The following is a 16,001-nucleotide window of genomic DNA, read 5'->3' as shown; positions in this document are numbered from 1 at the left end:
TTTTGCGTGACCATGATACTTTCACATGCAGACTGAAAATCTACCCTTTCCCACAGTAGGCAGCCTTTCCTAAGGACAAGCTACCTTCATTCTTAAAATGGTGGGCCCTTACGAACAACTTTTCTAATGTACTGGTGTAACCTTGTTTTCTCAGTCTTTTTAATCTGACTAAATTTTCTCCTTGGCACAATAATTACACATGCAGGTAATCCCAAGTATAAAGTTTCAGCAATGGAAAGAAAAGCTTAGAAACTTAAGAGCAGGGCTGTTACTGTCAGAAGGTACATCTAAAGGGAGATCTGGACAGGTAATGGCAACTGTCATGCTTTCCTCTCTGTCCCAAGGTTCCTCTTCCTGTCTCCAACTGCTTATTTGACCTTCAATTCTTTTACATCTCCAGCCTTTCACATTAATATTCAGGGATGAATAGATGGTTAGATGTTTGCTAAGCAAACTGAATAATAATAATAATAATAATAATAATAATAATTTGTATCCCACCTCTCCCTGTATTAGATTGAGGCGGGTAACAGCAAACAAGAAAAATAACATCAAACATGAGTATCAATAGATAAAAGCATAACAGGACATATTAGATCCTAGTTTCTCTATCTCCCTCCCACCCTAAAATACCATTAAAAAACAATTCCCAATAAAATGGTTAATAAAATAGATCGGTATTTTAGTAATAGTAACATAAATCAAATGTTAACAAGGTGCTCCTACTGCCCATTGTTAACTGTAAAAGCAAATATTGTTTAACTTGCAACTGTCTTTACGCAAAGTTTATCCGGAACAATTAACTGAGCTCTTGCGTTGAAAACCAGTTGGATCATCCAACTCAGCTCTTGCAAAGGTTACATTTGTCATCAATAACATTAGGAATTTTCAGTGAAGAAATAAACTATCTCCTCTAATTGTTATATCAACTATCAATTAATTTGTAACTATCTTGTTGCAGAATTTATCCTGCCTAATTGCAGAAGATCTTAGTTGGCCTGACTTATCAACTGAGTCCTTGCAAAAACTACATTAGCAGTCAATAACATTAGGATACTTCATTGAAGAAATAAATGCATTCCAGCACTTCAGATGAATCAGACTAAAACAAAATCAGGCTTAGATGAAAGAACATTTTAAAATGGATAGGTGAAAAGGGGATAGTGCTAGGAGGTCTGTGTAAGCAAAATCTAGAGGCAAAGAACCAGGATGGTAATGGGGCTTTATGCTTTCTTTCAATAGCTGAACATATAAAACAAGACATATAGGCAGGCATATAGATGAAGTAAAACATTCCAATGCAAAAATAAACCTATTATTATTATTATATATGCTGTTCGTATATCAGGCAGCCTTCCTTGGTGGATCACAGAGCAGGAGTCCACTCAGGCCTTCTGTTCCAAAGCATGGAAAAGTGTCTCCCAGAATCCTCCAGACAAAATGATCAGTCTGAAAATGTAACTTTTCCAGGCTCTGGTCCCCAAAGGAATTTATACAATGTCAAGAGGCTATACATGTGACTTGAGAAATCCTGTGCCTACACAGCCTGTTGCATAACAAACCTGGCCCCGTTTCCTGTCCCCTGGAACCGTTAAAACCTCACAAACCACCAGATCCCAATTGGGAGAGGAAGAACTGCTTCCTGCAGGTGTCCTGGGACCATGAATCACACCTTGTCAGAACGCTGACCATGAACAGATGGAATGCTGAATGCAGTCATTTCCAACAACCTTGCCCATATGTATCTCCCCCATTCTTAGGGTCCAGAGCCTGATCAGTGAGGGGTTAAATGGGTATTAAAGAGGCACTTTGCAAGAAGCTTTGAAAACTCATACAAATATTATAAAAAATGCCTTTAATCATCTAATAGCCCAAACGGGGTAGGTGATGGATGGGCTGATCTCCTCTGCCTGAACAGATGAGCCTGAGGATGTGGGCTTACAAGGGCTGGGGGTGGGGAGAAATGAGGACACTTTTCTTCCCTCCTTCCCTGCTTGGAGCAGTTAGAAATATGAGGTCACCCAGCAAGAGATGATAACACATTAAGGGCTCTTGAGAGATTAGCCTGTCAGCCTCGTTAGGAACAGGCAATTGGGGGCTGACTGCATAATTAGAGGCTGGAGAAGCCATAACTCATGGCAGTTTAGACAGCACGATAGGACCACATCCACAGATAGTCATCCCTGCTTGCAAAAGTCACCTCAACAGAAGTATACAATTGTTTTTTTCAACTAGCTGCAAAAGATATATTCTTTGTAAGGCATACATATAAACTTTGTACCCATGAATTGCATATATACCCCGTTTCCCCAAAAATAAGGCATACCCATAAAATAAGCCACAGCAGGATTTCTAAGCATTTGTGCAATATAAGCCTTACTCCAAAAATAAGACAGAGTGATAGGCAAGCAGGGAAGAGGAGGACTGGGCACACAGCCCGTCCTCCTCTTCTCAGGCCTTTCCTCACCCCCAAAGGGCTCTCTGGAGCCTACTGGGATCAGGGAAGGCAAGCGGGGAAGAGGAGGACTGGGTACACATAATAAAAATAAAAATAAGACATTCCCTGAAAATAAGCCATAGTGTGTCTTCTGGAGGAAATATAAATATAAAGACAGTGTCTTATTTTGGGGGAAACAACGTTAGCTCTCCTGCTACAGACTAGAAGAAAAAAAAAACACATAGAAGGGACAATACCTATCCATATTGAAACAGTGTGGCTTGCAATGAAGGATGGGAAAACTCCCTCATTTCCAAATTGAGAAATAATCCAGTTTTATTGGATTTGCTCTTGGCACACTTGTAGTTGCCAAATTTCTCTCTGAGACAGCTAGAATTATAACCATCTATGTACAAATGGACAGTTAGAGTTGAGCAACCTCCATGATTTTTGTATTAGTGAGGGGAATTTTGTTTTGGGGGATTTGATGACATGCATATTTTGACTGAATGCTTAAATTTAGGGTCTATGGACCTTAATAAATTATGACTGGCTGATTTATTTGCTTGATACCCACCAAGTATCAAGAAGGAACACAGTAGGTTTGGACTATTACAGGGACTCTGGGGCTGTACAGACCACCTCTAAGCCTGCAGCCACCCCTTTTAGTGCCAGATTGGGGCTGAAGCAACCACATGCTGCAGCCCTGATCTCACCTTTCCATGGTACAAAAAGGAGCTGCAGAAAGGGCGCTATAACTGCCAGTGTCATGGCTTTTCTGCATTCCTTTGGTGCTGCGACATGTAGACGCAGCGCCAGAAGAGCTCCATGATGCCATCTGCCATGTGGTGTGGTGTGCGTTATCACACTAGCCTGGGGACAGAGTCAAGGTGTGCATCATACAGACGCCACACCCTGACTCCACCCCTAGGCTGGCCTCAATTGTCGGTCAGTACGGCCTGTTTGTTAGGCAGAGGTTATGAGACACACTGGATGTTATGTAGCAATGACATTTCTAAACAGATTATTTCTAGATTACTTTAGCAATGTTCTTACTAATTATCATATCACCATCAAGTTTAAATGGCAATCTGCTTTTAGGCACAGATTTATGTCGTCATCCCACAGCTGGGAAACCTGCCACAGAACTCCTGTTCCTGAATGCTCAGCTCAACTTATTAGACTTTGCTTTGTAGAGATGGTCACAAAATGCAGCAGTCCTAAAACACTCTTGATATACTTTTATAAACTGAGATTGAAAGAGCCTTCATGAAGAATGATGTTTTTCCTTAACAGTCTATAGTTTGCAAAATGAAAGAGTAGTTCTACGTGGGAGGTACATAGCACACTCTAGCTCCAAATGTCAGCACCAAACTAGAACTACAGGAAGCACCCAACAAAAAGAAAAATCCAGCATCCCACTGCATAACTTTTCTTGGGTACAGATGTATGAATCAGATACTCTGTGAGAATAAATACATTTGCAGCAAATGGACTATATGATCTGTAGGTGTGTTCATATGTGCTTGTTCACATTACCCAGAGTCATAATCTAGCCCAGAATCTTGACTCCATCTACGTTCCAGAGGTTAAGAATGCAGAAGACACAACTATTAAACTTATGCACTACCAGCTTATGCACTCTCAAATTTCATCAGGGACAGCCTGTACATAAATCTTTACTGCTATGGTTTACAGTCACTGAATGGTTTGACTGGAATTCATTGTCCAGGTAAATAAGCTTGGGGTTGTAGTATATATGAAGTCATTACATAGCATGTAAATACTGTTAAAAGACAAATTATTTGTTGGACATTATTATAAAAGAAGCTAAAAATAAAACTAATAATATACTTCCCTTATGCAAATTGATGTTATAACCACACTTTAATACTACACAGAGTTCTGGTCACTTTGTCTTAAAATAATGATCTTGTATAACAGAAAACAGTACATAAAGGGCCAACCAAAATAACAGAGAGACCAGAGCAAGTCCCCTATGAAGAAATATCTCAACATTCAGAGTTGTTCACCTTAGAAAAAGGCCTGATAAAGGCTTGCAACATTATATATGGCATAAGCAGATTGGGTGAAGCTTTCCCTCTCTCCTAATACTAGAATCCATGATCATCTGCTGAAACTGAAAATGGGAGATTCAGAATACAAAAAACAAGTATTTCCTCATACATAGCCAAGTAAAACTGTGGAAATTAATGCCACAAGAAATAGTGATGGCTGCCAACATGGACAGCTATTAAAAAGGATCTTATGAGTATCTACTAGTCATGATGGATATTTATGCCACCCAGTACCAGACACAAGCCCTGTTCAAGCATTTGCCTAAAATTCAGAGGACTAAATGAATGGGGGGGATGTGGGCCCTCGTGGCATGTGTCTGCCTCTGCATGGCTCCCCATATCCAGCATTGACAGAGACCTTTATAGTTTTATAAATATATTTGGCTTACCAGGGTTCCTAGTCATGGTCAGCTAAACTGAGTTACAAATCCCTCTGCAGATCTTCACATTTAACAGGGAAATATCTCTGATGTTGCCAGGCATATGGGGGATGTTTGGGTACTGATGCTTGCATACACACCCATGCCCCCACTCAGTTTCCCGCACTTTCAAGCAAATGCCTAAACAGGATTATAGCACACCTCTGTATATCAGTTGCTGTGAAACATGAATAGAATGAAGCTGTGGCATTCATTTCATCATATTTAGGCTTCATATATGCTAGTTGTAATGGGAACAGAATGCTAGACTACATAGGTATTTGGTCTGATCCAGCATACCTCTCCCTAATGGTGTTTACATATGTTCATCTTTCATAATTTTTTCTGATACTTTGTGGACCTTATGGGACACATTACTTACACTAGCTGGGCAAAAGCAACTTCTCACTGTATGTTCCCAATTAAGATGCCCAAATCCTATCAATTCACTGAATCTCACTCTCAAGCAAGACCTCAGTTCTCACTTAGCTGCATCTCAGTTTATTAGTTAACAACAGGGAATGGGGCAAGCTACTCTTATCAAAACCCAAGAAATCTTTAACATCAACAAAGCCGTGCATATGCTTAGGTTCTAATATTTTGCCCAGGCCCCAGATTTTCTGAAACATAACTGACAGTTAACGTTGTTGTTATTTTGACTTATGACAACCCTAAGGAGAACCTATTATGGAGTATTTTTGGCAAGATTTGTTCAGAGAGGGTTTGCCTTCCTCTGTCTTCCTCTGGGGCTGAAAGTATGTGAGTTCCCCAAGATTACTCAGTGGTTTTCTATAGCTGAGTGGGATGCCTGACCATTGTTTCATCACTCTGCATGCTCACTTTATTGATACCTGCTTTATACAGACCCCCTGACACTCACATTATTTTCAGCGAATTGCTGCTTCTAATGCAGTCAGCATCAGACTAATGGACAAACCCCAACCATTCAGAAATTGTACCAAATTGTTTCTTCATCTTAATTCTCATATTCATTTGCTGGATGAATAAAGTAATCCCTATTCTAATTTTCAGCCCTCAGGAGAGATCAATAGCCCCAATGAAGAGACAGTGACCTTGTGGATTATTTGGTTGGAGTACAATTATGAATTCTGGTGGGGAGATGTGACCTTTTCCAAATGTCAGATGTCATTGAATTTTACATCAGATGTGTGGACATTTGCTATGGGTATGCAAATCTTTCTGCTAATATGTTGGTATACGAGTGCATGTTGATAAAAAAAAACCTGAATGTGGTTATACATATGCTGACAACAATTCCTGCCAAGTGAGAGTAAAACTGCACTGCTAAAACAAGTTTGCATATCTCATCTGCAAATGCACTGCTCCTGGAGCAAAGCTCCATAGGTTTGGAGGTGGACATTATGGAGAGAGCAAATGGTCCACATAGTCTGAAAGCTCTAAAGGACATCAGGCCACAAAATACTTTAGTCAATGGATTCATGTGCAATGCAAGATAGTCCTTTAAGATTACTGTATTGCTTCTGGATGAATCAGCAATTATTCTTTACCAGATATGTAATCATTTCTAGGCAACTGGCCCGGTCACCTGATATCCTGAGATGTCATGCCAAAGGCTTGGGTTGAGCCAACAATCTATAGGAGTCAAATCCTAAGTGAGCCTTGTGATATGTTTCCCCATGCATGGTACAAAGGGATACAGTCATACCACTGAATGCTCCAATGTGTGTATTGGCTCCGGTATTTGCTCTTAAGAGTCTCTTCCTCCAAGGGTATGTATTTATGGAAGTGTATTAAAAATCCACATTCAGTGTTCAGACTGTGTGCAGTCCTGAACATTCAAACTGATTTCCTTGAAATTAATAACATCTGGAAAGCACAGTCTTTGGCTCATACAACAGTCAAAAAGGAATTAAAAGTTACCAAGGATACACATACACACATACCTTTTAAGCATCAAAAAAAGAACAGCAGCAAAATACCCATTAATGTGTGCCTGCTCCCTTTGGTGTGGGGCACAATTGTCTGACTGGAATAACAACACTGCTGTACAATCAAGGGACAAAGCAAAGAAGCAACAAGCTGTGTTTGTTTATCCAGTTTCCCCTCCTAGCAAGAATGCCCTGACACCATGTCCTGCAGTGCTATGTCTGCAGCCCCAACCAGCTAAATTTATCCCAGCTGCAGTCCTGTTTACAAAGCTTGTCCTGTTTACACTATTGCCCTATCCTGCTCCAGTCTCAACCAATGGCATTTTACAAGCTATGCATTCTTCCATTTCCTTGCCTACCCTGCCTCTCATGTGTCAAAGACAAAGGTGATCACACAGAGGGTCACACAGAGGCTTGATGAGGAAGTCCTCTTATATAGGCATTAAAATTGTATTGTCTTGGCTGTTCATATGTATTCACATGAATTTCACATCTTCTGCTTTTTTTGTTGATGAGACTAAATATGAATGTATAATATGAATGTACTAAAATTTCTGTTCGTGTTAATTCATCCTTAACTTCTATTTTTCAAACCTGAAATACCAAATTCATTTGATCATTCTTTGTATCTGAATATAAAAGCATGTAAATTATGAAGAAGGCTGGAGCTGAAGTTTTGACAGGTTCCTGTGTTGCTTTTGAAGACTTTCATAGACTTCTTTTCACTGCTGAGTATTCCTATTTGGATTTTGTCACAAAGGGTCAGCTGGAAAAAGTGAGGTAGCTGGAAACAAAAAACTAAAAGAGAATGCTAAGAATCTAGCTTTATCTAAGGGAAAACAGACAACGCCTCAGGAAGTTACTTTTTGGATTACAATTGCATACTAGCTGGGGAGTTTAGTACAAAAAAGTAACTTCTCAGACCTCCAACTCTGAAAAAAACCCAAAGATATCTTTAACAGACAAAGGTGAAGAAGAATTTAAAAATGCATGGAAATTCCACTGCTGTTCAACTTTCTCCTAAGTTTACCTTCAGGCAGTATCCCTCTACAGTAAGTCCATACCCTAAACTGTAGCCATCTTTGATATTTTTAAGCAAGCTTTTGAGAACTATTTGAACAGATATATCTCAACAGATAAAGCAAATGATATTGTCAGAGATGGAGTATCTTTATATAGCTGTAAATATTATATGCACACAAATGCAGCTGCAGAACAGGAGTGAACAACGAGGTCCCCTACATGGGTTACCCATTCTTGGGGGCGCTAGTCCCATAAGCCTTTATGCACAGAAACCTCTAAGTAAATGATGTGCAATGAAAGCCTGAACTCAGTTCAACAGCTCTTATGTTAATCTCATCTCCTCCAGCATGACATATGAAATCATCCCTTTTAGTTACACAGGAACAAAGTTCTGATTTCTGCAACGATTACTAAGATCTATAGTTAGACATGTATAATGCTAAGCTGATAAGAGGTCATTATAGTGCTGTGGACTTAATTTCATCCTGTATGCAATCAACTCTACATTTGGAAATAGTAAGGCACGAAGTGGCCATACGGCTTCACAAGAGAGACACAAAACATATGCATGTCTTGTTCATACATGCAGCTCTTCATCTCCGGAAGGGGATCCTTTAGTCAGGAAGTCGCGGCCTTGATTACTTTGTCTTCCCCATTTAAGAACATCCCTAACTGCTCCTTGGATGGCTCAATTAGCAAAGTGAATATATTATATAAAGTCTAAAAGATTAAACTATCACAGGCAGCCCATAATTTCATGAAGAAGTCAGGGGAGCATATCCCTCTTATTAACTCTATAACAAATGTGATGAAAATGTTCAAATAGAATGTTAATGCAATGTTACGTGTAATTTTCCCAGGCGATCTCCTGCTGAAATATTTCTTTATTAATAGTAATTGAGGGTATAAATTATGAATGAGGCGATTTTCTCCTTTCACCGGGAAAGACGTCCTAATGGCAATAATTCTTTCTAATCATTTTTGGAGAGTGGGGAGAGGTGGATCAAAAGGAAGGGTTTCTTTTTTAAAAAAGGAAACTCTTTCAAGAGGGCACCAAATGCAAAAAAGAAAAGAAAGGAAGAGAGTTTATCACAGTGCAACCACTACTGAAGAAGGAAAACTATGCGTGAATGTTGTGTGTCCATGAATCTGAGATGCATATCCTGTAGTAAATGGGCTCTGATTTGGCTGAAGAAGTGCAAATTGAAGTACCCAGTGAATCATGAAAGTTGATGGATACTCCTGTGTCAAATTTACCTCCTACAGCTACTATCAGGTTTAGAAATTGAGGCTTCAGCGGATTCAGAACTTGAGATTTGCAAGATATCAGGCAGAGAGTCAGCCCATTTGCCAGCACCAAACCACCAAATCACAGGCAGGAACTACTTAAACTGTACAGAGCTGGTAGCTTTGTCTGACCCCTATTAAAGATGTCATGTCAGACTTTTCCCTTCTTTGGGCAACAAAGGAAGCCTATAATAGTTCACCTTCACTTTGCTCAGCCTTGCCTTCATCCTGCCACAACAACTCAACTAGATATAACTGGATCTGACAGATGTAGATATAAACTGAAATCACGTTATATCTATAATGAAAAGACTACTTCACAGACAGCCAAAATCCTATAGCCCAAAAAGTCAGGGCTCTGTGATCTCTTGTTGTTGCTAGCTGCCCTTGAGTCAATCTCAACTCATGACAACCCTATAGATGAGACATCTCCAAGATCCCAGGTCCTCCACTGCTCTGCTTGGATCCTGCAGGCTCAGATCTGTGGTCTCTTTGACTGAGTCTAACCATCTGGTATGTAATCTTCCTCTTTCCACTGCCCTCTACTTTTCCTAGCATCATTGCCTTTTCCAGTGATTCATGCCTTCTCATGATGTGGCCAAAGTATGCCAACCTCAGTTTAATAATCTTGGCTTCCAGTGAGAGATCAGGGTTGATCTGTTCTAGAATCCATTTATCTGTCTTCTTGGCCATCCACGGTGTCCTTAGCACTCTTCTCCAGCACCATATCTCAAATGAGTTTATTTTCTTTCTATCAACTTTCTTCACTGTCCAACTCTCACATCTGTACATGGTGATGGGGAATACAATGGCTTGGATGAGCCTCATTTTGGTTCAGAGTTATATTTTTATACTTTAGGATCTTGTTCAGTTCTTTCATAGCTACCTTTCCCAATCCTAATCTTCTAATTTCTTGACTGCACTCATCATTCTCATCAATATTTGATCCAGGCATACTATTTCAATTTTCTCATTATCTAGGATGAATTCTTGTTTTCTTGATGTTCAGCATTAAGCCTACCTTGGCACTTTCCTCCTTCAGTAATTGCTCCAGGTATTTGTTCTGCTAGGAGCATTGTGTCATCTGCATATCTTAGGTTGTTAATGTTCCTCCCTGCTTCTGAGTCTAAGCCTGCTCTGTATATTTTCTGCATACAAGTTGAATAAATATGGTGGTAGAATCCAGCCTTTCTTGATCCCTTTGCTGAATGGGAACCATTCTGTTTCTTGGCATTCAATTCTGATAGCAGCCTCTTGTCCTGAGTACAGGTTATGCATCAGGACCATCAAATGTAGTGGCACTCTCATTTCCTTGAGAGCATTCCATAGCTTTCCTTGAGAGCATTCCATAGCCTCTGAAGCTATGTTTCTTGATATGCTTTCTTCCACCCCAAGCTTGGGAGAGTTCCTTTTCTCTTATTGGTTTCTGGTCTCCACATTTCTTCATCAGGCAGCAAACTCCTGTATCTGTCCTTTGCTTAGAACAATTTTCCTGATTTGGGCCCTCCAGCTGAATCCACTGCTCCCACCAAACTTTGCCACTGACAATGTTGACTGGAGCATATAAACCCCTTGCTAACAGCTTCATTGGCTACCAGTTCATTTCCAGGCACAACTCAAAGTGTTGGTCATAACCTATATGGTTTAGGTCCAGTCTGTCTGAAACACCGTATTCCCAATACAAACCTGCCAGAGCTCTAGGATCTACAGGGAAAGGCTTTCCCTCAGTCCAGCCACCATCAGAGGGGCAATTGGGGAGGACACAAGAAAAAGACTTCTCAGTGGCTGTTCCCAATCTCTTAAACTCTTCCCATGGGAGGCAACCACCTTTTGGTTTAGGTAGGTTTTTAATAGGTAAGCAGGTGCACTTCTGACTGGTATGTGTATTTTATTTTTTAACTTTTGTATGTTTTTAGATGATTTTATATTGTTTAATATGTGGGTTTTTAAATATTTTTAAACAGTGTCAAGAAATTTAAATTGACCCTTAGAAGCCACCCTGGGTCCTGCTCTGGGAGAAAAAAACTGCATAATTAATTAAATACCAGTCTCAGGGACATCCAACAGATTCCATGCTTCCACTTTTGAACTCTGCTAAAAGATGCTGAGTCTTAATTGAATCAATCTTCATCTTCCTAGAAAAGTGATTAATACCCCAGGTATCTCCTTCTAATCCAACATCTATTAAAGCTGTGAAGACCTGTCCCATATCCCCATGAAGTCATGGAAAGCTCTATAGGTACAGTAACTATTGCTTGCCTCTTGTGTGTTCCCACTCTGTCAAATCCTAATTCTCATGTCATGAAACAGAGTACTTTTGTTCAGCATTTTTCCTAAATCTGAAAGTTTACAGAGAGGCTACTAGTAGAATAAAAATCTAAATTGATCACACTCCATACTGAGCCAAATTCCACACTTCAAAGGCTTGTGTGGGTTCCCTCTCCTGACATTCCTATCCTGTAAGTCTAATCACCTTCTTGAATTAAGCATAATCAAGCAAGGGGTTTTCAATTTTCTGTGGAGGATTTGCAGAATATAAGAATGTCTGTATTCACTTGAACAGCATAAAGGATCAGGATTGCTATAACACAGAACTGGGTTCAAGCTGGAATATGAGAAAGGGCTGGGCATCTTAAGACTGGAATGAAGGCTGGGGGACCAGAGAAGGAGGTTGCTTGGAAGTGAGGGAACACCTGCATCCTTCAGTCCCCCTCACCTGATTGAATTTGCAGCACCATAGCTCATGCCTCTCACAGCTGCAAGGCATGATCGCCCGGCCGCCAACCCCTTGCTCTCACTGTCGGAAGAAGGGCTAATTCAGTTATCCCAGTAGCATTAGCTTCTGTGAAGGATAGCCCGCCAGCACAGCCCATGTGCCTGACATAATATTAAAGACTCCACTGCCCTTGCTCAGGGCAGATTAAGCTCTACTCATTGCTTTAATGTTGGGCTCCCCACAAGATGCTGGCCCTTAACTCTATTACCCCTGCATGGAGCTGCCTGACCCACTGTTACCACTCCCCCTGATAATTCACCTCTCTGGAAACTTTGCCTTCTTGACCTCATCCTGGATCAACAGTATAAGGTTAATTCTTATGTTCTACAGCACAGGCAGAACCATACTTCTCTTCTGCTAGCTAGCCTTACTACACCTTAGGTTCCACCCCATCTTGGTAAGGTAAATAGTGAGACTTCCCTTTACTCCAAGGGCTCTACTACCTGGTAAAGGGAGTCATAGTGGTATTTGGTAGCTGTCCTGAAATAAAGCATGGCACTGCAAGGAAAGAGAAGAATATCAGGAAGGAATGAAGGGAAGACAAACAGGACAAAGTAGATGGGCAGCCCTGGAGCACATCATTGACCTTATGGCCTATGTTTCATCTTTAGTCCAACACAGCAGTCCCTTAAAATTCCAGTCATCCTCAAGCAAGTAGCAGGATGTAAAGAAATGTCTGGACCACTCTCTCTGAGCTGTCCTAGGTACTGTAGACTGCCACTGATATGTGTACCTAAGCTACCTTCTTACTGTTTGCTGCTTAAAATACTGGTGACTCACTATAAACAGCTGACTCCTTACTCACACTCACTTTCATTTCTTCAGGCCAGTACTGGTAACACAAAGCTATTTCATATAAACCAGAATAGGACAGTGCCAAAAATATAGCAGAGATCCACTCAACCCATATTTCCCAACATATCAATAAGTATAAACTGGCCCATGATTCTGTCAGTCCTAATTAAGGCAATTTCAAAGCCAAAATTGAAACATTAACCCACCTAGTTATGTAGGCTCTCTGAGTAGACCTTATCAAGGGTCAGATGAACACTTGAATACTTAAGTATTATCATCTTACTCATAGCAATCACTCATAGTGCAGTCTGAACATCTGCTTATGTTAATGCTCTAAATCAGTGCTACACAGACTGGTAGCCCATGGACTGCTGCTGTTCTACAGGTCATTGGTTGCCAGTCCATAGCAAGTTTGCAGGAAAACAAGAAACAATTATCATTAATAGGCACAAATATGGTGCCAATAGCAGGTAGGGGAAATCATGCCTGTCCACCGGACAGCTTAAGAAGAACTGTTCTCAATTATATTTTCAAAAAGTGTTAATGGAAGAAGTAAAAAAAAATATCCCACAACAAGCAGGTTTAAAATTGGCTGGGGCAGCTCTGCTTCTGGAAGGGTCATCCAGCAGCAAGTAGCTCTTCAGTCAACAGAAACGAGGCACAAATAAAACTAGGCTGATGTCGCTCTGTGTTGATTCTGTCTGTGTTTCTTAAAGCCATAGATACTAGAGAATGGGAAATTTTGGAAAGTCATGCAGAGGAAAACAACAGTGTGCCTAACAATGCACCTGTGGTATATCCTAAGTCTCAAACTCCTGGGCACACTGGATGTGCTGCTGTCCTTTCCTTGGATATCTATCAGAATGCTCTGGACTCACCATATGCTGCTTCTGTACTTTGGAATCTCCTGTGAGGGGAAATTTGAAGGTATATCTCCCCAGTAATAACTGGTCTCATAAAAATGACAAAAAGAGACTCATATAGATGCTTGTTAAAATTTTATTACTAATCACCTCCAAAGTCAGCTCCTATATTTAACAGGGAGGGAGGGAGTACAGAGGAAGTAAGCTGGGAACTGATCACGTGAAAGTAGGAGAACACGATCACTATAACCTAGGAACTGAAGCAATCATAATAAACTGATGCCACCCTTTCAACCACTCAGGTTAAGGCAAGCTGAAAAATTGCTGTCAGCAACATCTGACACATGAGATGCTTAAGGATATATCAGTCACTGTCTGATCAGCACCAATTATTTATTCTGTTACTTCTTTACTTACCAAATGCCTCCAGACTCCTTCTAGTCCATCCCAAAATCTCTCTTTTTGCCAAGAGTGTGGATACTGTTCTTCCTAGTCACCCAGTTTGGAGGCACCACATATATCTTCCAAAGGCTTCCCGGCTCCTCATATATCTGTCTAATTAATATTATTCCTAGCCCAGCATCATCTTTTCCCCTTAATAAGCAAAGTGCTGACTTTATTGCAGGTTTCCTCTTTACTTATTACTTTAAATCATATTCAAGAAAGAGCTTACAAAGGCAAATGCTGTCTCCTGGCCCATGTGTCACCCCAGTCAGCACCTTCCTCTGAGCCTGGCTGGGCCACTGGGTGAAAAGGATGCAAAAGGGGAGGGGGGCACAACTACAGCAGGATACTGTACATTCCAAGTGTTTCTGTCTGGCAGGTGACTCTGAACTGAAAAGTAAGGTCAAAAGGCCACTGTTGTGTTGCCTGGCCAGAGCAAAACAAGATGTCAAATTAGTAGTAATTAGAATGGGTCCTATATGGCTATCTAAACAAAAGTGGCTTAGGTCATCAATGCTGGAAGAAGGGAATTGGTAGCAAGTACATAGAGGGAGAAGTTTACTACCCTATGGAACCCTGGAGAGCAATCATCAATCTGCTAAACAAAGCCCATTCCTCATTTTCTGACAATACCTGCAGGTACAGACATCAGGAACCATGGTTTGCAATGTGACCACATCATGACCACAAAGAAATAAACACAATACACATCTGAGTCCAAATTATGTCCATGGGATTATTAACATACAATCTGTCACCTCACCTTGCTATTTACAGGGCAACATCAATGACCCTCAACTCTGTGAAGGACAGGTGTTCTTTCTAAACCATTCCTTAGAATATTCTAGGATCTATATTTTAAATCAAGATTGTTTCAGAGCAAATTTTCAGTATAGCAATTAGAAAAGAGTAACTCCACTGCAGGATACACATGCATTCCTCCAGCTTTTCTTGGCAGAATGGGGTAGAATCCTTCTTTACTTTTGGTTCATCCAGTGTAGTGACCTGTCCCTGAAAGGGTTAACTCTCCTAGGGTGTTGAGGTGAAAGGGTTATGTGTGTTGTTCTTGGATCCTCTGGCTGTAATGCAATTTCTCAGCTCTCACATCTATATTTATTCAGTTTTGTCAACACTCCACACCACCACCACCCTTGTGCAGCAGTTATTGATCAGTCTAATGGAAGAGATCCGATTGCACACGCTCTGGCGTGCCTCTGCATAGCCTCTCCCACTCCAGACCAGCCAATCAATGCTGTGGTGCCCCTGAAAATTTGCCATAATCCAATTTGAAGATGTGGTATTGCTTAATAAAAGCTGCACTTTTTCCCTTCTCTTAAAAGCACATGTTTGGGTCCTCCTAAGGCAGCTGCAACTCCTGTCATCCCTACAACTATAACCTCCCTCAGAAACATGATCACAACAGACTCAGAGAAAAGCCCTCAATATAATGAGTGTGGCCAGCATGACAAAGTCACACCTCTTGGTGAAGCAAGAGCTACTCAATTCCATGTAAAACATGTAAGAAGAGCACTTCTGGTACAAACGTTTGCCTCCAGATTTCACAAGTATTGGGTGCTAAATAGAAGCAATAACCAAGAATCAGTGTATCAGTTACTGAAGTCTCTTGGCCTTTTTTCAAAGAACCCTCAACAAGAAGACTTATGCCTTTGATAAAAGTCACTGCTATTTTTGTGTTCTGTGAACTTTTTAGTTATTTTTAACCCAGTGACAGCATGTGCCATTATCACATACTTGTGCAAGGAATACCAAAGTTGTGCAATACACTCCACCCTCCATATTTGCGGGGGTTAGGGGAATGAGACCCCTGTGGATATGGAAAAATCACGAATAACTCCACCCCCTACCCCCACTCAGATGCCAGTTAAAGGGAAGGGTGATAAGGGGAAGAGGAATCCTACCCCAATGGTTAAACTACTATGCCACATTGGCACTCTTTGTTGTTGTGAGC

The 16,001-nt window shown here is 40.7% G+C and overlaps 1 protein-coding gene across 3 annotated transcripts in view; it reads right to left on the bottom strand.

The window, feature by feature from the left end:
- RNF220 (ring finger protein 220) overlaps positions 1-16,001 on the bottom strand; it is a 376,648-nt gene that overhangs the window by 239,627 nt on the left and 121,020 nt on the right. The gene's annotated exons all lie outside the window — the stretch shown is intronic.

The sequence above is a fragment of the Sceloporus undulatus genome, chromosome 4 (assembly GCF_019175285.1).
Source record: "Sceloporus undulatus isolate JIND9_A2432 ecotype Alabama chromosome 4, SceUnd_v1.1, whole genome shotgun sequence".
NCBI lineage: Eukaryota > Metazoa > Chordata > Lepidosauria > Squamata > Phrynosomatidae > Sceloporus > Sceloporus undulatus.
This window is presented reverse-complemented; position numbering and strand designations above follow the sequence as displayed.